The sequence below is a fragment of the Equus caballus genome, chromosome 9 (assembly GCF_041296265.1).
Source record: "Equus caballus isolate H_3958 breed thoroughbred chromosome 9, TB-T2T, whole genome shotgun sequence".
Classification (NCBI taxonomy): Eukaryota; Metazoa; Chordata; class Mammalia; order Perissodactyla; family Equidae; genus Equus; species Equus caballus.
The window spans coordinates 62,629,452-62,653,122 of record NC_091692.1 but is presented as its reverse complement, the minus strand read 5'-3'; the positions used below and the strand labels follow the sequence as shown (position 1 = coordinate 62,653,122).

Genomic DNA, 23,671 nt, shown 5'->3' with positions numbered 1-23,671 from the left:
GGCATCTGGGGAGAATTTGATCTGGACGGACTTCTATTCAAGTCCTCCTTTCTTCTTCAGGTTAGAACAGTAACTATACATCTGGGAATCCTGGCATTCTTCTACTCTCTTCCCTTTCTTTGCCTCCACAGTCATCCTAGCTTGGTCTCTTAAATCCTGGCGTTTTAACTGGACTGCTGCTCTGATGAAGAGCGAGAAATCCCAGGGGCTGGGGCCATCTTGCAGGGGAGACTGTCTTTAAAGAGTCTTGAACAATTGTGGGAGGAAACAGGGGACAACTTTCCTGAGTGAGAGCAATGGGGAAAGAATCAGTTCACTGCTAGAACAGAGGCAGCCATTTATCCTGGAGCTGAAATGTTCGGCTTGGGATTGTCACCCGATGATTGATGTCCGTTCAATCCTAAGACATGTGGAGGAGCTTTTGGGATTTGAATTAGTGAGCAGATTGTTCAATTCTTTGTCCCTCCTGAGGATGGTCCTGAAATGTGTATGTCTTCTTCCTGTAGATTCAGTTTTCAGGGCTTCCAACATCTTTGGTTTTGCTTGTCCTTTGGTGTGTCCTAGAATCACTAATTAATTATGGACACAGTTCCCTCTGTGCAATTGCTAATTGAATGTTTTGGAAAATTGCTCCATGCTGGCTTAGATAATGAGGAGAGAAGTAAAAAGCTGAGAGGTGCTGGGAAAGATAGAGTGACCATGACCATTGGAAATCCAGCAAATACCACCCAAGATTTCTGTTACCCCGGTTACCAGGGGAGACAGAGCCCTGGAAAAGAGGGGTTGGAAAAAAAATACTCACAGTGGAGTAAAGAAGAGGACAGGGTCAACAAGAGGGTCCATTGTTGAGAAGAACATTTTCATGGAAGGAAATCCTGTTTGAAGGCCGTATTGGGTGGGCAGCCCTAGCCAGCTGGTGCCTCCTGTTGGGGAGGAGGGTTCTCTGAAAGCAGAGGGAAGGCCAGGACTTTGGAGTCTGACATACTGACATCTGTGTCTGGATTCTGCCATTTACTAACTGTGGGATTTGGAGCAAATGACTTTACCTCTCTGAGCATCCAGCTCTTCATCTGTGACATGAAAAATAATAGCATCTGTCTCATAGAATTGTGATGAGGAGTAAGTGGGATCAAATTGGTGACTGTCTAGACCACTTCCTGGCACATAGCAAACTTTCAGTACTGGCTAGCCATTATTATGTTGTCAATGATGTAATAATAATAAAGATATTAACAGAGGTTAGGTACTTAGCCTTGCACAGCTCAGGAAGAGTTGGCTTTAAAAGACATTGTAGGAGAATTATTATTCCCATTCCTTCCTCTCCATTCTCTTTCTGGCCAGTTTGTTTTCTCCCCTTATTCCCCGCCCCCTTCACTCTTCCTCTTAGGAAGAGGAGAGGAATTTAAAAATTGGATAAGAAAAGTACAGCTGTTCAGTTGGGGCCTTTGGTTGTTGGGAAGGAGGCCACCAGACCACAGCTGGCCAAGTAACTCATGGAAACCATTCCCAAGGTGCATTCTCTCATCCTGTGCTATTACTTATTTGTCGTTTAGACATAGGTGATTTACAATTTCAGATTCTAGACTTTTCTCCTTCATTAAAATGCAAGCCTCCAAGGTGACAGGGCTTTTGTCTCTTTTGTTCACTGCTAATTCTCTAGAGTCTAGAACTATGCCATGCACATGGTATGTGTCCAGTGAATATTAGTTGGAGGGAGGTTGGGAGGGAGGGAGGAGAGAAGAAATGAAGGAAGGATGGACAGACAGACAGATGAACTTCGCCCAGCAGAGCTTGAGGGCAAAAAAAGAAGTCTTAGAATTGAGGCCCTCCTGCCTAGTATACTAAGTTGACAAAGGAGGTCTATAGGTATTCAAGTCAGCGAACATTTAGTGAGCACCATCTCTGCACCTTGCACTGCACCAGGTGGTGGGGATGTAACAGAAAATATGGTATCATCTTTGCTACCAATGACAGAGGTCCAGGAGGGATCCGACCGTCTTAAATGTGAGGCAACTGAGGAAGCCTTTGGAGTAAAGGCTTTGAGTATTATTTTAATTTGCGTATTATCAGATTATAGAGGGTAAAAACTTAATATCAAATGGATAGGTGCTATAATAGTTCCAAGAGCTGCCATAACAAAGTATCACAAACTGGGTGGCTTATAACAACAGAAAGTTATTCTCTCACAGTTCTGAAGGCTAGAAGTCTGAAATCAAGCTGTTGGCAGGACCATACTCCTTCCAGAGGCTCAAGGAAGAATCCTTTTTTGTCTCTTCCAGCTTCTGGTGGTACCAAGTGTTCCTCGGTTTGTGGCAGCATAACTCAATCTCTACTCATGTTTCCATATGACCATCTTACTTTTGTTTCTCTGTCTTCTCCTCTTCTTACAAGGATTCCAGTCATATTGGATTAAGGATCCACCCTACTCCAGTATGACTTCATCTTAACTAATTATATTTGCAACTACCCTATTTTCAAATCAGGTCATTCTGAGGTACTTGGGGTCAGGACTTCAACGTATCTTTTAGGGGGACACAATTCAACCCGTAATAGTTGCTGATCTAGGATTTTAGATGTAAAGTGGAGGCTTGAAGATGACACCGGGTGTCAGTATTAGGCCAGTTGATTCAAAGTAGCTCTGAGGATATCAGTGTAATCTTAAATTTATACTGATAGATAGAAATACATAGTTGTATATATATGTATACTTGCACAAATACATACATATATATGTGTATATATATCACACACTCATATATATACATATATGTACATATTTTATATATACATGCTGATAAATAGATATAGAAATTAATATCAATGTGTGTAGACATATGGGTTCATGTACGTACATATATTTTCTAGCTCTATCTATTGAGATAGCCTAGAAGCAATGACACCCCAGTAGCAATGAACACACCCAGCTCCCACATCTTGGTTTCTAAATACCATACTCCAATCAAAGAAACCATGACTCCTTGGAGGAATGGCTGATTGTAGATTTGAGGCAAGGAAATGCAAGATGAATTTGGAGCACTTTAGAGTGATAGAAAGTTTGAAAGGGCTAGCACATTGTTTTAAGGATAGAGCATGTCAAAAGGATGCAGGAGTCAACCTGAAAGCTCCCTATAGCCAAAGCTGGAACGATTTGAGCAAAAAATAAGTAATGATAGTATTAGATTATAACTGAAAGAATAAATATCCATGAGTCCATATTGTTATAAATAAATGATAGAATAAATAAATAAATGGGAGAGAAGGAACAAATCTTTCTTACAGAAGAATTCCAAATTGTAAATGTGGAAGAAATGAGGGGAATAGAAAAGCATCATTAGATCATCGCAGCAATGATTTCTGCAGGTGAGATCCACTGGTGAATCCTAAGATTAGTGGGCAAGCTTTAAAAAGAAAGAGGATATTTGCATAGCCTCAAAGTCTATCTCCCAAAATATTTACTAATTAGTATGGTGATTTTAATGTAGTCACAGATTCTTTGACAGTTCTCCATCCAGGAGATGGAGCTTAATTTTCTTTGGGCGTAGGCTGAACCTAGTGACATGCTTCCAACAAATAGAGTATGGAAAGGAAAAGAGAGGAACTTTTCAGTGGACAAACCTCACAGACACTGACTCAAGCAAAGGATCAAGGTTAAAATCACTGTTGATAAGTCTTATCGATTGCATGTATCCCTTGATAGGATGCAATAAGAAGGGCACTTCACCTTGGTGGTGTTCTTCCCCCAAATCCCTAATCCCAGTCTAAATCATGAGAAATTATCAGACAAACCGAAACTGGCAGAAAGTTTACACAATACCTGACCTCTTCTAAAGTGTCAAAGTCATGAAAAACAAGGAAAGTCCAGTAACTTCCACAGGAGGAGACTAAGGAGACGTGGTAACAAATGAAGCATGGTATCCTAGGCTGCATTGTGGAACAACAATAAAAACATAATGAAATAACTGGGGAAAGCTGAGTAAAGCCTGTAGTTTATGTAATAGTATTGTACCAATGTTAATTTCTTAGTTTTGAAAATATACCATGGTAACGTAAGATGTTAGCAATAGGGTAGCTGGGTGAAGGATTTATGGAAACTCTCCGTACTACCTTTACAACTTGTCTGTATACCTAAAATGATTAAAAAATGAAAAGTTTAAAAAGGGGGCTCTAAGAAAAGCACTCTGTCTATAACAATATTGCCAGATTGTCCTGGTGACTGTTCTCTTAGTCCTTATGTCACTTACTCTGGCTCTCTTGCCTGGATGAGATACAGCTATCAGCTCCACCTTTGGACCGAACCCCCTAAAAGTCCTCATACTGGCCTGAAGTCCTGACACAGTCTCCCTCCTGCCTTCACATTACCTCTCTGATTTTAACCCCTATTAGTCTCTTAAATCTAGCTAGATATAATCAGGAATAGACAGGACTTGTTCAGCATCAGAAAGACCCATCTAGCAGCAATAATGTAGTAGAAAGATTTAGAATGAGCAAACTTTGAGGTTTGAGTTCTGGTTCTGTTACTGTTTCCTGGGGTGATACTGGCCAAGTCATGTAACCTCTCTGGGCTTTTGAGCCTCCAAACTGAAGGAGGTGGTCCAGAGTCCTTCTAATTGTAAATTTAATGGCAATGTTCTCCTTGGTTACAGCAGGATGTGATTTTGATTTATCCACTCAGGAACATTTCTGCATATTTTGGTTCCTAGTGTGAAATTATGAATCCCTGCCTGGATAACAGCTGCGTTCCCACCCTCTGCCCCAAGCTCAGGGCTTTGCAAGGGAGGATAAAATATGGCCAGAAGCTGACATCATGCCTCATTCTTTCTAGTTCCAAAGTCATTTCCGTCAAATGGTGTTTCCCAAGCTTTACTCATATGTGTCCCATTTTCATGATTTTTACCATGTCCACATTCTATCTATATATTTTTTACCTAATATTTTTCTTTAAAATACTCCCTCTTTATATTTTAACTTACATTTGCCCTAAGCAGTAATAGTTGTGAAATCATAGATTTGATATGCCAGCTATATTTTTTCTAATGTACGTTACAATAAATATCCAGGCAAAATCTACCATAACTATGCACTGCCTTAAATTGTCTTGAGTAACACAATTGGTGTGCATACCCCACTTTGGCAAACAGCTCCATGAAGGTGAGGGGCAGCATCCTGGAGATGTCACTGCCATCTATGTCTTTCCCTGGTGATCTTAGAGCTTGGGAGGATAGAAAAAGCCATTACTCTCAATGAAAATATTGGGGATCCCATTCTAAGACATTGAGGATTGTTCATTTTATTTTGGTTTGGAATGAAGTACAGAAATGACTAAGCCCTCCCTTTGAGGGAGAGACCCAAAGGGAGCTGAAAGAAAGAAAGAAAGTTATTTTACTGGCTTAAAAAGTAGGAGACAGGGGCCCGCCTAGTGGCATAGTGGTTAAGTTTGCACACTCCATTTTGGTGGCCTGAGGTTTGGATCCTGGGCATAGACTGACACACCACTCATCAAACCATGCTGTGGCAGTGTCTCACATGCAAAATAGAGGAAGACTGACACAGATGTTAGCTCAGCGGCAATCTTACTCAAGCAAAACGAGGAAGACTGGCAACAGATGTTAGCTCAGGGCCAATCTGCCTCACCACCCACCCGCCCCCACCCCCCCAAAAAAGGAATCAAAGGCAGAGGAAGGGGCTGGAGAGAAAGAGCAATTAACTGGAGTAAGATATATTAGCAGGAAAACAAGGAGGGTAGTGAGGGAAGATACTGGAGGGAATTCAGTTGCTCAAGGAGGCAGAGTGTTAAGTGAAAGGTGAGAGACTTTGTAGAGATCATCATCTCCTCCTCCTCTCTGACTTTTGGACTCTTGTTCATGGTGTGAGAACCCGAGGATCAGCTTGAAGGGCCAAAGGAGTGATGACCTTCAATAAACTCCCCATTAACAGGATCATGTGGTAAACAGGTTTGCTCCTCCTTGACATATGACCTTGGCATGAAAGATGGATCTAATACTGTCAGACAGAGGAGTTAGGAAAGAGTCTAGATTTTCTCCAGCATCCTCTCACACTTAATAAAGAGAGGGAAGGACCTCAGCCTTTATCACAATACAAATCTGATTGATTCTCACTCACACATCTGCAAGGGTCAGCGAGATTTAAAGAGTAAATATTTTTTTAAAAAATCTGAATTCCAGAGGATTAAAATATCTCTGTTTGGGAACGTCTCCCCTGGCACACAGCTGAAGTAAGTGCCTGCAGATGGTTACAGCCCTGTTCGGGGGCCATCATGTTGGGGTCCAGGATGCATTACTTGGTCTCCTGTAGAAGCTGGTGAGTCCTAATACCATAGAATTGTGACTGGATGTTCAGAGCCAAGTCAGCTGCACAAAAGCCAATCAGGAAAAAATTTCCATGTTGTTTTGTATTTTTCCAGATTTTTCTGTTTAAAAATAGGGCTCTCTAAGAGGGAGTGCTGATATGGTTTCCATCCTTTCCAAAAGAGGACAGGAACTGGGAGTCTCTGAGGAGACTGGGTGCGGTCTCCACTTCCAAGAGAACAGATTCAGCCGAAAGACAAGAAGCTCTTCATCAAGCTGCACCAAGAATGCTATTGATTATCCCTTCCTGAGATCACTTTAGGAAAAGCCCAAGAGTTAAATTGCGCTCGAAGCACGTGAAATGCAGTCTCCTATAGTGTTCTTCCAAAACCTCAACTAGGATATTTATAATAAGATTTTGATTTCTTTCCAGACTTGGGAGAACATTCATCTGAAATTACATTTTCAGGTCAATTTCTGCCAGATGTTCTTTAGATAACTTATGAAAAATTTCTTCTTTTTTCTTTTTTGCTCAGAGCATTGTCCCTTGAAGATCCCCTTTCCTCTTTCCCTAATTATTTTCTCTTCTCCATTTTATACCTGATTCTCTTTAGGGGCAGTCTCATGGACAAAATTTTATTTCTCTAGGCCTTTCCCCTCCAAAAAAAAAAAAAAATGACCACTTTTGCATACGCCTTGACTTTTCAGAATTTTCAGGACTATGTCAAGGCTTTGACCAAGTCAAACCTTTGTGTAGAGTCCATGAATCTCAGCGGCCGCCATGGTGAGCTGGCCTCCTCCAGAAGAGCGTTCATCACAAGGTGTGGGCCACTGCGTTCATGTGCATCTGACAGCTCAGCTGGCTGCCCTTCGCTGGTTCCTGGAATGATTCAAGCACAGTAACAACTTACGTCATTAGACCATGTTTGTTTCATATGAACTTTATGTGAACCAAGTGACTTGTGATGAGTATATATACAACCAAATCAAAATTTAAGAGAATCCCTAAGATAAAACCAAAACTATAGGAACATGTTTTCTTATTAGGTATTTGTTCTGCCTATTCTCCAAAACTCTCATTTCTAACACAGCTGTCTAGTCAGGAAAAGAGTCTTTGTTCCATAGATCTGAACCACTGAAGCAATCACATTTCTGATGGGGAAATATTTTTACATCTACGTATTGAGGGGGTCCTGGGAGTCTGAGCTGAAAAGATCAGGACCCTAATTCAGTCTTCCCTTCTCCTGGTAGATTAGCATTGTGCCCATGCTGACAACCTGGTGTATTTTCTGTTTTTAATTTCTTCAATTGTTGAACTGTAGACTAACATGTTGTGGTGTCTGTTTCCTAGGAACAGAAAACACAAGCAAATGTTTGAGAAATTTGATACAGGGAAATTTGGTTTGAAGCTTGTCAAAAAGATCATGAAATCAAGCCCCAATAAAATGTCATTCTTCCTTGCATTTGGTATTCATGATTTGATGAAATTATTCTTTGTAGCCCACTCCTGAATAGTTTTATGACTAATACATAAGTGGATGGATTTCTTAATTATTGTTGTGCTAATAATACCTGGCATTTTGGCCACTGCACAGGCATGGCATGTAAAACTTAGAATACATGTGTAGACTTTGGTTTAAGTCTTTCATTGAAACAATATCTTTTGAGCCTATACTATCATAAAGTAGGGTTTGAGGCTGCCTGAGACAGGAGTACAGATGGAAGCCTTAGCCAGCAGCCCATCACCTTCTCTTCCCTTCCCATCTCTGGCCCCTCATGAGAGGCCTCCCATACAAACATGTTGTATTAGTTTCCAGTAGCTGCTATAACAAATTGCCACAAACTTAATGGCTTGAAACAATGCCAGTTTATTATCTTGCCATTCTGAATGTCAGAAGTCTAAACTCATGGTCTCAGCAGGGCTTCTCTTCCTTCTGGAGGCCCTGAGGGAAGAATCCATTTCCTTGCCTTTTTTAGCTTTTAGAGGCCGCCTCCATTCCTTGGTTCATGGTCTTTTTCTCTCCTCATTCCAGCTTCTTGCTTCTGTCATCATTTCCTACTACTGACTCTGACCCTCCTGCCTCCCTCTCACAAGGACTCTTTTGATTCCATTGGGCCCACTCAGATAATCCAGGATAATCTTTTCATCCTGGAATCCTTAACTTCATCATATCTGTAAATTCCCTTTTACTACATAAAGTAAACTTCGCAAGTTCTGGGGACTAGGATGTGGACATCTTTGGGAGGCCAACCATATGTGTGAACTCTACAACCCCACATTTTCAAGCTCCAGCCTCTACCCTCCCCCCCCCCCCCCCACACACACATATACAAGGACTGCCCTGTCTGCCCTTGGGAACAGCAGCAGCACTGCCTGTCTGCCCTTGGGAAGGCCAACCCAGGCAAGGTCTCACACAGGTCCTAGAAGTGCCTCAGACCAATTGGACAGGAAATTCTGGGATCCTGGGCACCTGTGTATAGTCCAGGTTTAGAAGAAGGTCAGTGCAAGCTCAGTACAGGCACACGCCCTTGGCTCTCAGACTCCGTGACCCATGAGGAGGAGTGTAGTCAAAAGAAGGCCAGAGTAGGGTCCTCTAAAGCTGGGGGCTCAGAGAAGCGGCCAGTTGCTCACAGCTGTAAGCAGTATTGCCTCTAGCAGCCAGACATGTGCCAATCAAATGCCTGGATACAGACTGTGGGAAAATGGAGACTGTCTGCCCCTTCTAAAGGAGGCAGCAGATGTACAGAACCAGAGGAAGGGGACTCAGTGTTGCTACATCTTCTGAGTTTTTTGAACAAAACTAAAAATCTGTTTTTGCTTTATTTTACACACTGTGTAATCCAAAAAAAAATGTGCATGGGGGCCATTCAGCTCTCCAATTTGCAACTGACCTCTGGTCTAAAGGAATAAGCACAGAATCCCTAGGAATAAACAATGTCATATTGAATGAGTGAACAACGAAGGTCAATGCTGAGCTCAGAAATGGTGCCTTAATTATATAACCCAAAGCTGAAAACTTCATCCCTAATCATGCTGCATTGTTCAATAGGTTCATTAGAAATTTGGCAGGGAGATCAGACGACAATATTAAGATAAATATCAATGACACACCAACAATATGGTGATGCCTTCAATTTGGTATAAACTTTTCTCCATTATGAATTTCACAAAGAAAAAGTAAAGACTGTAAATTAGAACTCCAAAGTTAAAGTCCAAAGGGATTAAGGTCCAAAACAAAAACCTCTTGCCTTTGTGAGTTAAAAACTCAAAGGAATCAAAGCTCTAATTATTAAGGCAAAGTTCAAAATTACCTCAGAAATTTCTAAGAAATTACTTCACAGTCATTTAGTCATTCAACAAATAATTATTGAGCTTCTACTATGTGCCAGGCACTGTATTATGTATTCAGGACAGAGCAGTGAGCAAAACACACGAGAAAATCATGCTTTTATGGAGTTTGCATTTAGGACAATGAACAATATAAATAGTTAGAATATGTAGTATTTTAGTGATGAAGAGGAAAAAAAAGTAGGGAAATTGGGGTGGGGCAGTTTGGGATTTTAGATAGAATAACCAGGGATGGTCTCATTGAGAAGCTGACTTTAAAGTAAAACTTGAAGGAAATGAAGGAGGAAGCCTGGCAGATGTTCGGAGGAAGACCATGCCAGGCATGGGGAGCATGAAGTGCAGAGGCCCTGTGGCATGGCCTGGGGTATTTGAGGAAGAGTGGGAGGCCCGAGTGGCTGGAGCAGAGACAGTAAGGCGGGGAAGAGTAGGAGGTGGTGGCCAGAGAAGAAATGGGGGCCAGATCACGCCGGCCTTGAAGAGAAGGACTTTTGCATTTACTCTGAGAGCAACGGGGCCATTGGAAGATTTTGAGGAGAGTAGTGACATCATCTGACTTCAGGTGTAAGTCAGAACCCTCTGCCTGCTGTGTTATGGAAAGGCTGAAGGAGAGTGAGGACAGAAGCAGTGACACCAGTTAGAAGGGCATTGCAGTACTCCTGGCAATGGTTTGTAGTCCTTAAACTTGGTGGTAAACAGGGGGTAATGAGGAAAGGTCAGATTCTGGATATATTTCAACAGTCCAGATAATAGAATTTTCTAATTCGTCTGAGGTGTGAGATAAAAAAGAGTCGAGGCTGACACTGATTTTTGGTTTGAAAAACGGAAGTAGAATTGCCATTAACAGACTGGGAAAGACTGGGAAGGAACCCGTTTAGAACAAAAGATCAAGGGGCCAGTTTTTATATACAAAGTCCTAAATGCTTATAAAACATGCGAAAATAGCAGAGCAGGCATTTGAACACAGGGGCCTGGAGTTCGGGGGAGAGGGGCCAAGCTGGAGATATAAATGTGGTCATTATCCATATGGGGATTTTATTTAAAGCCATCAGACGAAATGAGATCACCTGGAAGGTGTCTGTGGCCAGAAAAGAGAAGAGTTTTAAAACCTAAGCCCTGGGGGCCTCCAACATAGAGCTCAGGAGGATGAGGGGAACCTGCAAAGGAAAATGAGTACAAGCAGCTGGGAAGGTGGGAAGAAAACGAGCCAAGTGAAGAAATTGTTTGAGAGAGAAGGGACTGAACAGCTGTGTCAATCGCTGCTGGGAGGGGGGAGGGGAAGGACTGGGGCTTGAACACCGGATTAAGCAACAAGGAAGTTGATGGAGACTGTGATGAGAGTAGACTCAGCGTGACCGATGGACACTTTGGTGCCTGGGTAGATCTGAGCTTCCTTCAGCAGCTGTAGGCTGGCTGTCTTCCATGGATGGATGTAGTTTCTTCTAGTATTAAAGTACTAAGAGGTAGAGTTAGACCCGAAAGCAAGTGATCGCTTTTTAATAAATCTGAAGAGTTGAAAGGACACGTAAGATTATTATGGCAGTGGTCCCATACACATGAAATTAGAAAACGAGGTAGTCCATGGTTCCTAAAAAATTATTCCAGGCACAAGGATATTCCCCAAACCAAGTATTTGGTATTGCCAAATACCATAGCAGGAATCCAATGGCACTGAGTGAAGGAGGGTGGCGGGAGAAAAGTCTTGATTTCTGTTTCACCAGAATCCAGTGTGTCTACCATACTGGAGACAATGACCAGTGAATTCACACATAATTGGGAGAAATAGCACACAAACACACCACCACAACCATCACCACCAGAAGGAAAAGTGAAGGAGAAAGAGAGAGCCCCTCAGGGGTAAAGCTTGACTCCCTAGGCGTGTGCTGAGAGCAGACAGAGTTCATGCTCCTCGCAGGCAGTTAGTACCCCAAGGAGAAAGACAGGAGTGAGGAAGGGCTGAGGCCACACACGCCTAGTTCATCTCGCCAAAGCACTGCTTCTCTCCTAGGTCAGTGAGGCAGGGAGAGGAGAGGCTGGGACTATCCCCCCAGGAGTCCCCACATAAACCCAAAGTCAGAGGAAAAGGGATTTGACTTCCACACTCCAAGCCCCAACAAACACAACAGGGAAAGAAATTCAAACTATTGTATTTGGTTGATTCTTTTAGTATAAATTCAATTGGCAGCAATGATAAAATTTCATTGGTTCAAATGAAATTAGGAATAAGTGAGTTTTCATTATCTAAAATCTCTCATATTCTGGAAAATTAAGAACTGTGTTTAGAGTATTTATGCACACAATCTTAGCTGGACATGCGTGCAGGTCTGTCGATGATCAGGGAGACACTAGAAGCCCCTGACTCCTCGTTTTTGAGGCCTTGAGTCCCACCTGCTGATGGGAGCAATTGAGTAACATCGCTCTAACCAATCTTTGTGATTAACCCATGAACAATTCTGAGTCCTCCATTCAAGATAGATAAAGTTTACAAGTACTTTTTGTCCTTCTAGGAAATCAGAAAATTCCTGTCAGGTCATAAACAATATGGCTTTTCTTGTCAAGCCTTTATGAAGATGCTGTTTCTTGTTACCTTAAAATGCCTGGCTCACTCCTCTCTCCTGGTTCCTCTCTTTTTCCTCATCAGCATTTGAGTTCAGGCTTCCGTGCAGCTGTCCATAATGAATCCACCTACTCTAGGCAGCGCTGGCATTGCAGCGCCCTAACCTGCATAGTAGCTCTTATTCATCATATCCTCTTTTCTCATTGGTTGTTGATAGCCGCGTGAAATGAGTAGATGCATTTTCACTCACTTTGTTGTCCCTTGCAAAGAGGCTAGAGCTCAGATTTACCTTCACAGGTGACTTGAAGCAAAAAACTTGCTGAAGATGTTTCCTGAACCACCAAGTGGCAGTGAGTAGACTTGCTTCACGTGTCTTATAAGGCTGATTGAGGTGAATTGAGATTATATATCGTATGTGAAAATGCTTTCAAAAATATGTAATACTATCTGATTATTAAGGAGGTGTTCTGATTACTGATTAATGTAGTTCATTTCTCTATCCTGCTGCATGTTAGAGTCACCTCTATCTTCTCAGAGTGCTTTTGTGTTTCAAAGCACTTAATGGCTACCTGGCATGATATTAATATATGTGGAATGATGAGGAATTGAATTCCATGTCCATGGAGGAACGGGGACGTGCTCTCTCAAGGTGTCATCCCTAAATTTCAATCCCCTGTTATTTTAAGAATACCCATTGCAGAATGGCATGCTGGCCTGAATCATCCTGGCTGGTAGGGAAAAGCAGATGATAGAGGAAGCCTGGGTTAAAAAAAAAAAAAATGTGAGAAACATGGTTTTAAGACATTCCAAAAAGAAAGGGGAGGAGATCCAACCTTTCCAAAAATTGAAAGCAAGACTTTGGCAGAGGCCAGGCTGACAAATGGAGAGAAACCTCATTCCCGTGGTTACAGAACCACGATCCAGACTGAGAGAGTAATTTTGCTCGGTCAAGGAAAAGCCTCAGAGTTGAGAAACAATAGTCACGAGAGACAGATATGCCTGTCTCCGTGTCACACCTCACACCCTGATGAGAGGCAAAGAGGAGGCGATGGAGTGGGGCTTGGTGGGCATTCTGAAGAGGACGTGCCCCGGTGGGGAAGCGGGTTCCAGATCAGCCTGCTTGGGTTTGAACCCAACACCAGCCGCCAAGCAGCTATAAGAAATTACAGACTTTCCTTCCAGGGCCTTTGCTTTCTTACCTGTTAGGAGAGAATAATAAGAGCTCCTGCTTCATCGGGTTGTTGGGAAGATTAAATGAAATAATATGGAAAAGTTTGTAGCAGAGTGCTTGGGAAATAGCAAATGCTTAACAAACATCTATTATTATTAATGCCTTTTTAAAAAACATAAACTTCCAGAGAAAGCTGGAAAAAGTTTTCTTTTAGTCACGTGGTGTTAATCCCAGGAAGCCAGGAGCAAGACAGGTGACCAGGCTTTGACTCTTCCCAAACTCCTGGAAGGGTTTTCTATTTGTCCCTGTTAGGGAAGACTAGTGTTAGGTTACACACTAAATGACGTGGTCAAAGCTATGACAAATGTACAAAGCTGTACTTGGGTATTTGTCATTTTAAAAATGTTTATCCAAATTGTGTTCTTTATTATGCTGTTAGAAATTAATCACTAGTTAATATTTGCTGTAATTCTAATAGTTTACTTTTAGAAAAAGCATAGTAAAGTGAAGCACATGCTAAACTTATTCTAACTTTTGTCCAATACTTACAAAAATCAAGCCTAAGAAAGGCTTTATGGGTCATAATTAAGAAAACACTATTCATTTGGAACCAGCTCCCAAATTACAGGCTTTGTGCCTATGGCCTCAAAGCGATAACTTAGGGGAAATCCACAAAGTCCCAGAAAATGTCACAATTGCATAGTAGTTCATTAATTACTATAAAGATATACTTTGTCTACTAACTGTGATCCTGAACAACTGTGCCTAAAACAAATTTTTATAATTTCATTCATTTCTCCATTAACTTACATTATAATATCTGTAAAACATCTTTGCTTCTGATTGATCTTAATTCACAGTAATTTCTAATTATTTGTCAAACGTGGTAGTTAAAAACCTATAAATGAATACTGGGTGTTCTCAGGGAATGGAACAGTCTTATTTACTGTTTAAGGGCAACCTGGTGATGAACTCTGCAATTTCAAGGGTGGTTGTTTTTTTTAATGATGATTATACAATTATGAGAAAATAAGTGATTATAAGTTCTTTGAGGACATATATCTTCTATCTACCACAGGACCCTACAGTGCAAAAAAAAAATCACACAGGACATGAAATCGAGACCTAGGCACACATGTAGCCTTGACAGTTAACTTGCTGTGGATAAGGCACTACTTTAGGTGAAGCTAATTTTCTCATTTCCCTTTCTATCTTTTGAAGCCAGAGAGTCTCAAATGGAATCATATATGTGAGAAATGCAATAAAACATGTGAGAACACAATAGGAATCTAAGGTTGTCTCTATGGCATGTACTCGGAACACACACAGTTGTCCAATGATTCATTACGATTAGATATATCTGCTCATTTAGATAACTTTCATATGTTGCCTTTTCTTAACGTAGGGCACTTATATACTTTGGTTAGTTTTATTTTCTTCCTTTTTTAACTATCACACATGTGGTCTTAAAATCCTTACTTTGGTTTGCTCAGGCTATGTCTTCTAGTTTCTCTCTGAGTTCTTTGTTCCCTTGGCTCCTCCCATCCATATGTTCAACCCCTGCTTTTAGCATCTGTATACCCTGTGCTCTGACAGCAAGAACCACAGTGGGGCTACCCCAGTGGGGACTGAAAACTCCAGTGACCCAGAGAGGGGCAAGAGTTTAATGAGCTCGCAGTGAACTTCCCCTGGGGGCATGGATATCCCAGTCTCGGCCCCTCAGCCCTGCTAATTAACCCAAGCCAAGAAGAACAAAGCCTCCTGTATTAGTTTCCTTTTGCTGCTGTAACAAATTACCACAAACTTTATGACTTAAAATAATGCAGTTTTATTATCTAACAGTTCTGGAGGTGAGAAATCCAAAATGGGTTTCACTCAGCTAAAATCAAGGTATAGGCAGGGCTGCTTCCCTCTGGATGCCCTAGGGGAAATGTTTCCCTGCTTTTCCATTTATAGAGGCCACCCAAATTCCTTGTCTCATGGTTCCCTTCCACCATCTTCAAAGCCAGCAGCAGTTGAATCCTTCTCATATCACATCACTCTGACTTTGCCTCTGTCATCACATCTCCTTTCCTGATTTTTACGCTGCCTCCCTCTTCTGCTTTTAAGGACCCTGGTGATTGTATTGGACCTGCCTGGATAACCCAGAATAATCTTCCATTTAAGGTCAGCTGATTAGCAACCTTAATTCCCCTTTGCCATGTAACCTAACATATTCACAGGTTCTGGAGATTAGGCAGTGAACATCTTTGGAGGGCCTATTTCTGCCTACCACAGCTCCCCTAGAGTAATCATTCTCAAAGAATGGCCTTCAGACCAGCTGTATCAGAATTACTGGTGGGAGTGGAGGAAGTGTCAGTGTTTGTTAAAATAAAGAATGTTGGGTCCTACTGAAGCCAAATGTATCAGAGCTGTGAGCAGGGCCCAGGACTACATTTTTACAAGTCTTTCTGGTGATTATTATGCCCACTAAAGTTGAAAGCCATTGTTTAAGCATCTAGCCTACCATCTTTTTTAATGTGTTTTGTTCAATAAGTTCATTATAGATTATGCGGTTTCATCATAGGTAAATTAAAATATATACAAAAGGGGTTTTCTGGGATGTGGAACATTCAGTGCTGAAACTGGCAAACCAAAATGAGTTGATCACCCTACTAATTGCTTTAATTTAGTTGACTTAGCACGATTTCTCCAAAACTCTTTGAAGCTGGGAGAATTATTGACACTGGGAGAAAAGAACTATATCTTGTTCTCCCTCTTTCACCTCCATTTCTTCCATGCCTCCATCCGTTCAACAAACACCAGGATTTGACTTGCTGCCCTATTCTGCATGTAAATCTCTACCCCGTTTTCCTTTGGAGATGGAGGAGGATTTTGGAGCTGGTGTAGGAAGTATAACAGCAGGATCAATGACATTAGAAGAAAAGTCTGGAGCCAAGATTATATTATTTCCTCTGACCTTATTCTTGAAGACCAGAACTTAGTAAAAAGCCAGAATTCTGTAGGAGAGAGAAGTCAGAATGTCCTTGAGTGAGTAAATATTTGCATCTGTATCATCTTGGCTGCCTTGGTGTTAGATTGTGTTTGGGATGGGACCCATTTGGAAATTCACCATGCCAAAGAGAAAATGAATAATTGTGCCTCCAAATAAGTTTTATTGAAACTATCTCAACCAAAAGAACTATCAGTCAAAAAGGAGACAGGGTTAGAGGAGGAAGTTGGACATTCTTGAGTAGTAAGTACAAGTTAAAATTTAAAACAAATCCTGGCATCCTATTATTTATTCGCTGTTTTGCGGTAGTAATGCTTGGCTCATAAGTGATTTTGATACTGTCTTCATTTATTCACTTACTAGGCACTTGGGACCAAGAAGTGAAAGAAGTCACAGACTGGTGGGGAAGAGCATCAGAAATATATAAAACAGATTACCACAGAGAAATAGTGAGGTGCTAAAAGTATAAGCACACTGGAAAGAATAATTTATGTGAGGCGTGGGGAGGGAGTTAAAGAAGGCTTCATTGAAGGTAGACATCTGAACTGGCTCTTAAAGGAAAAGCAAGTCCTGGAAGGTAGAGGAGTAGGCCATCCTTCATAAAGAATCTGTGTGTGTCATGACACAACACTTTGAGAGTTTATGATATGTTTTGGGAGTAAGTCTGGCTTGGTGAAGAGTGACAAGTTACAAGGCTGGGAAGTGGGACAACCGTGGATTCCAGGGGCCCCTTATACCTTGGTCAGAAGGAGGATTTTCTACCCCAGGGGATAATTTTTTTGCTCATTAATTATCCCATAAGATTTCATATTTATATAAATAAATTATGATATTTTAATTTACCTGGACTAGTAGTTTTCTGTTTTTTTCTTAATAGCAAAACCCTTTCCTCAAATAAAAATTTACACAAAAGGCCAATATAGAAACAAATAAGATCAGAGCTGCTATAGGATATATTGTAGGAGTAGGGCTGAGATGCCATTCTTCACATTTTCCTATCTCCAAGATGCCTCTAGGGAACCCCTACTATCCTGCAAAGACTATTTGAAACCCAGTGACAGCCTGGATGAAGCCCTGAGGATGTCACAGCAAGAAGTGTGAATGTGTGTGTTCATAAAGATTTGATCATCTCTGGGATTCAAAGGAAAGAAGTGAAAATGATTGCTAAGACCTTATAATTAGAAACAAATAATGTGGCATCAACAATGCAATAGACATTTAAAATCATTGAGCTTCTAAGACAGCATTGTCTTTCTTATTTCTATCTTTCTGGCCTCTCATTGTTCCAGGGATCTTCCCTTTTCCCCTCTAATGTATTTCTTATATTACATGTTTTCTCTACACTCATGATTTCATTTTCCACCTTTCCACTGGTGACTCTAAAATTAGCCTACGCATTTCATCTGAGCCCCTGACATGTCTTGATCTGGATGTGCCATGGTCATCTCAAACTTAACTTGTCAAACACTTTCTCTTTATCATCCCATCTAAGCTTGAGCATCCACAGTGCAGAGGAAGCAGGCCAAAATTCCCATCTCCCAGTTTATCCCTGGAAGGAATTTGACTGCATACTTTCCCAGCTGCTGCCTGAAGGTTGGGCTTCTAATCAGCCTGTGTCTAGTGCTGATTGCGGTCTTCCCCTTTGGCACACCAATGGGTCTTGGCATACCCTCAACTACTGGAAGCCACTAACAACAAAGACAGAAGCTTAGACAATTGCAAGGTTTGAGAGGAAACTAGGAGCTCGGGCCAGGCTAATTGACAAGCTACGTGAGACCAGTCTATCAAGACTGGAAAGGATGGCTGTTTTATCTAATGCACGGAAACAAACACAGAAAGTAATGAAAATGAAGGAAAAGGGGAATATGTTCCAAACAAAAGAACAAGGTGAATCTCCGGAAGCCAATCTTAATGAAATAGAGATAAGTTATTTACTAAATAGAGAGTTCAAAATAACAGTCATAAAGATGCTCACCTAGGTCAGAAGAGCAATGTGTGTACAAAATGAGAATTTCAACAAAGAGAAGAAAATAATAAAAAGTACCAAACAGAAATCATAGAGCTGAAGAATACAATAACTCAACTGAAAAATTCAATAGAGGGGTTCAAAATCAGATTAGAGCAAGTGGAAGAAAGGATCAGCAAACTGAAAGAGGGCAGTGGAATTCATCCAATCAGAGGAGCAAAAAGAAAAAAGAATGAAGATAGTTTAAGGGACTTATAGGACACCATCAAGTGGACCAATATATTCTTTATAGGGGCCTCAGAAGGAGAAGAGAGAGAGAAAGAGGCAGAAAGCTAATTCAAAGAAATAATGGCTGAAAACTTCCCTAACCTGGAGAGAGAAACAGACATCCAGTTCCAGGAAGCCCAAAGAGTACCAAACAAGATGAAGTTAAAGAGCTCCACACCAGCACACATTATAATTAAACCGTCAAAAAGTAAAGACAAAGAAAAATTCTTAAAAGCAGCAAGAGAAAAGCAAGTTGTTACATATAAGGGAATCCCCATAAGACTGTAAGTGGATTTTTCAGCAGAAAGCTTACAGGCAAGAAAGGAATAGGATGATATATTCAACATGCTGAAAGAAAAAACTGCCAACTACCTGGCAAAGTTGTCCTTCAGAATTAAAGGAGCGATAAAGAGTTTTCTAGACAAACAAAAGCTAAAAGACTTCATCACCACTAGACCAGCCTTATAATAAATGTTAAAGGAAGTTCTTCAAGTTGAATGAAAGGATGCTAATTAGTAACATGAAAACATTTGAAAATATAATTCACTGGTAAAGGTAAATACATAGTTAAATTCAGAATAATCTAATGTTGTAATGGTGGTGAGTAAATCAGTTATAATTCTAGTATAAAGATTAAAAGACAAAAGTATTCAAAATAACTATAACTATAATAATTTGTTAATGGATACACAATATACAAAGATGTAAATTGTAATTAAAAAACATAAAATGTGGGAATGGGGATGTAAAAATATAGAGTTTTTGTATGTGTTCACTGTTAAGTTGTTATCAGCATAAAATAGATGGTTATAACTATAAGGTGTTTTATGTAAGCTTCATGTAACTGCAAAGCAAAAACATGTAGTATATACACAAAAGATAAAGACAGAGGAATCAAAGCATACCACTACAGGAAAATCATCAAATCACACAAGAAGACAGCAAGAGAGGAAGAAAGAAACAAAAGGAATTATAAAACAGCCAGAAAGCAATCAAAAAGATGGCAATAGTTATTCCATACCTATCAATAATTACTTTAAATGTAAGTAGACTATTCTCCTATCAAAGGACATAGAGTGGCTGAATAGATTTTTTAAAAATCCACCTAGATGCTACCTAAAAGAGATTCACTTCAGTTTTAAGGGCACACATAAACTGAAAGTGAAGAGATGGAAAAAGATATTCCATGCAAATGGAAACCAAAAGAAAGCAAGGGGAGCGATACTTACGTCAGGCAAAACAGACTGTAAGCCAAAAACTGTAACAAGAGACTAAAAGGTCATTATGTGATAATAAAGGGGTCAATTCATCAAGAGGATATAACAATTGTAAATATTTATGTACTCAACATGGGAGTACCTAAATGAATAAAGCAAATATTAGCAGATATGAAGGGAGAAATAGACAGCAATATGGAAATAACGAGACTTTAATACCTCACTTTCAACAATGGATAGGTCATCCAGACAGAAAATCAATAAGGATACATTGGACTTAAACCACACATTAGACCAAATGGGTCTAATAGACATATATAGAACGTTCCATACAACAGCAACAGAACACACATTCTTCTCAAGTATATGCAAAACATTCTCCAGGATAAATCACATAAAAGTGTAAAGGGCATTGAAGTGGATGTTCAATCTTTGATATAGTCAGAAGGAGCCTAGAGTGGCTGAGTTTTTGCGTGCCGAGAACAGGAATGAACCATGCTTATCCATGTACTCATAAAAGGCAGTTGTTTTATGAGTAGACCATACAAGTTAAAACTTGAAACAAATGTGAAATGAGAATGGAAATAATGACAAGAAATAAACCTTTTAAACTAAAAAAAAATAAAAATAAAAAGTGAATAAATTTAAGTATCCATTTCTTGAGTGTATCTACTTCTCAAATACAACTGACCGAATCTGTCAGGATAGACTATATAATGCTGCTGTAGGAAAACAACCCCCAAATCTCAGTGGCTTCACACAGTGAAAATGTATTTCTCACCCACGTGAAATCCATTATGGGTCCAAGCGACTCACCAGGGTACCTCATTCATGTGTTGGCTCAGCATTCCAGGCTGCTTCTCATCTTATGGAACCTTCTCAGCGTATGCCTCCAAGGAAAGATAAAGCTAGAGGATCTCACATTAGCAAACAAATGATCTGGCTTAGAAATGACACATATCACTTCTGCTCACAGTCCGTTGGCTAGACTAGTCATATGGTCCTACCCAACAGCAAGGGAATAGAGTATCATCCTCCTATGTGCCTAGAGGAGAACCAGATATAGGAGAACAATAATCAGTCGCTTAGCCTAGTGTCACTGTTCTCACTCTCTCTAAATGTCTCCTCCAGTCATCTCTCTATGCCATCCCCATCACCACTGCTTCAGTTCGACCCTTTCTGTGTTTCACCTACATCAAAACAATAATTTCTTAACAGATATGCCTGCCTTCCATCTGGTTCTCCTCCCTTTTACCCTCTAACTGCCTCCAGAGACATGTAAAGTGTTTGAGCGGCTCCTATCTCCTTCATTATGATCTCTATTCCCTTACTGTGACCTTTCCTGAGCTGACTCATGAAGGCTTACCTGTCCAGCTTCATTTCTCATCACTTTCCCAAGTGTTCTAGCCAGACCTAGTAACTGGAAGATCTTGCAACAAGCTATGTCACTCCCTCTCCATCACTTTGCAACTGCTGTTCTCTCTGTTAGGGGTGCCAGTCCCCTCTGACTTAGCCTGAAACTTACTCATCCTTCACGTTCAGCTTGAACATCATCTCCATTGTCTTCTGTGACTATTCCGCTTCGTCCCTCTACCCCTGCCTCCAAGGTACTCTATACTTCAAGGTACTTTTGCCCAGCCCCACCCTCACTGCTCTACTTTTGCGGGACACACCCGTCTCTTAGTTGTTCTAGCTCAGTGACTACATAATGGATCTCAGTATCTCCAGTACTAATAGTGCTTGGTACACGTAGGTACTCATTAAGGTTTGCTGTATAAGGTGAATGCATGAATGTTGTAAATTCCTAAAAGGCTGATACAGGTGCCCAGTCTTAATCTGTTATCTTATGAAATTTTAGGAAAAGCCATATGATGTTGCAACAAAACATGTTGTTATACTCCAGGATAACGACTGTGTAGCCCTGCATTTAAGCATAAGACCCATATGTTATTTTATGGCTGACTGGAAAAACTATATGTTTATTCAGCAATAAAATACAATTTTGAATTTAAATAAACTGTTGATTGGTTGTTGGTCTTATGCTATAGGGAATGAAGCATCAAGAATAAGAAAAGGCTTGCTGGAGAGACCAGGGAAATTAGAAATAGAATGATAAAATGCAGGATATGAGAGGAAGTGGAAAGGCCGTTAGTGGAGGAGAATATGTTTATGGGCAGGAGAAAAGTGAATGTAGGAGCTTCCTCTCCTGCACCCTTCCAGATTTCAGTTCTCCCCCAAACGCTGTCCTATGTCTTGGGTTGCAAGTAACCAAATTGTTTGAAAGCACATTGGAAGCAGTCCCCAGTCTTGCCATCGTGAGAATCATTTGATCTGTTTAAAGGAAAGGAGGCCGCTTGTCCTCAGGTACCAAAACTTGTTTCCGGGCCAGCAGCTGGTGTACATTCCACGTCCAGACCCTCAGAGGGGTCCCCTGGGGTCCCCAGCAGCGCCTGCTACTCTATTTCAAACCACCCAGAGAGACCTCTTTGGCACAAGGGAATGCTTTCATCTTTCTGAGTAAACAGCAAGTAGAACTAAAAGTTACATTTTTTTAGTGTACTTTATATCATCTTGTGGGGCTCCGCCTGGCTCTTTGGCCATCGCAGATGTTAAGTCTCTGACTTATAATCCTCGAAGCAGCACTTGTTCCTAAAAGTCCCTTTTTTCCTCTTTTGTGTCTCATGTGGTGACCTGTAGGTCACCCAGGCCTCTCCCATGACTTTTGATGTGTGAGGGCTAGTGTTTCAAATGGATTTGGTTTTCTTAACTTCACACTGGATTGGTGGAAAAGAGATTAAATGGGATGCCGGGGTCCCCTGGGGAGGTTTAAACAGATGGAAGTTAATTGTCTCTTGAGAAGACAGGAGACTTATGAGCTTTCATCCCACGGTCAGCAGCTCCTTTCCTGCCTGTTAGCAAAGAACAAGCGTCAGTTCCCCAGCCATTGTGCCTAACTTTCCACCATGTCCCCACCAAAAACCTACAGATCAACTTAGTTCAGTTCAAATTCGAAAATTCAACAGTGATTTGTTTTTCCTGTGTATAGGAGGAACCATTTGCTTTCTCTCTTTTAAAATTGCCAAGTCTTGGGGAGGGTTATTTAGACCAGAAAGAAAAACGTTATCAACTCAAATCTCATTTCTATGTAAAACCATCAGATTTTAGGGCTGGGATAGTGAAGTCCCTCTGTCTTTTAGGCTCTGCCACCAAAAATGTCATACTGAAATTTCCTTATGTCTCCCTACCTATTTTTGTGGAATCTTTTATTCCAAAATGTCTTTCTATATAGGCGAGCTTAAGCCCAAGTGAGAAATGTTAACATCTCTTCCATCCAGGAGGTGTGGAGGTATACAGCTGGCTTGGGCAGGCTCTCTTGGGAATGTTCTTTAGAAATTTTTAAATAAACACTCATTTAGCACTTTACTAAATGCCCAATACTGTTGAAAGCACATTGCAGATGTTAATTTATTTAATGTTCATAAAACTCTATTAGTAGGTACTAATATTACCTTCATTTTACAGATGAGGAAACTGAGGCAAAGAGAGGTTACAGGATGGCTAGTGAGTGGCTAGTGATGGCCAGGATTTTAACAGGGACAATCGGGCTCCAAAGTTCCTGTTATTAAGTGCTATGCTCTGCTGCCTTTCAAGCAACTTACTTATTTTCCCGGTCAGTATTCTAGATCAGAGGATGTAGACTAGCCCACAAATATGTTTTATATGCCCCATTCACAATCCAAAGTCTCAGAAAATTTACATAAAACTTCGGGTTTTTCTGAATGGGGATACCAGGCATCATTAAGTTTGCATTCCCAACTCAGCGACAAAAGCTGACGATAGTCAACAGTTT

The 23,671-nt window shown here is 40.8% G+C and overlaps 1 protein-coding gene across 9 annotated transcripts in view; it reads left to right on the top strand.

Annotated features, from left to right (window-relative positions):
- NCALD (neurocalcin delta) overlaps positions 1–23,671 on the top strand; it is a 389,505-nt gene that overhangs the window by 238,822 nt on the left and 127,012 nt on the right. The window lies entirely within an intron of this gene.